Source organism: Pteropus alecto, unplaced genomic scaffold (genome assembly GCF_000325575.1).
Source record: "Pteropus alecto unplaced genomic scaffold, ASM32557v1 scaffold101, whole genome shotgun sequence".
Lineage (NCBI taxonomy): Eukaryota > Metazoa > Chordata > Mammalia > Chiroptera > Pteropodidae > Pteropus > Pteropus alecto.
The window spans coordinates 3,790,934-3,791,389 of record NW_006432945.1 but is presented as its reverse complement, the minus strand read 5'-3'; positions in this window follow the sequence as shown (position 1 = coordinate 3,791,389).

Below are 456 nucleotides of genomic sequence, written 5' to 3'. Positions count from 1 at the left end.
TAATGTCATGTGATTAAGGGTTCTTCTCAAATCTTTTTCCACTCCTAGAGCCAAAGAGCCTAAAATCCCACCATTTGGTATTTGTCCTTTGTGAGTATGCATCATTAATACTTTTTTCTTTTAAAATGTAAATACCTTTGGTAGAAGTAATATTAACACCCCGTTAGACTTGTGTCTTTGTCTTCTCTGAGAGCTGGAGGATAGAAAAGCCTTCCAACTGGAAAGTTTGCATGGAAGACGTGATGATGTGTTTTGAATTGGCCTGCAGAGCCTGGAGCTGCCTGACCCTTGGGGAATTCTGGGCACCATGGATACAGCTTGGGGGGCGGGGAGTGGGTGTTCCTAGAAGGGGCTCCAGAAGGGAAGATGCTAAAAACAACCCTTGACATATTGTTTTGGGCAGGTCCTCATCTTATATTTACCTGTTCCTGTTTTTTTTTTCTCCTTCTTTATCAG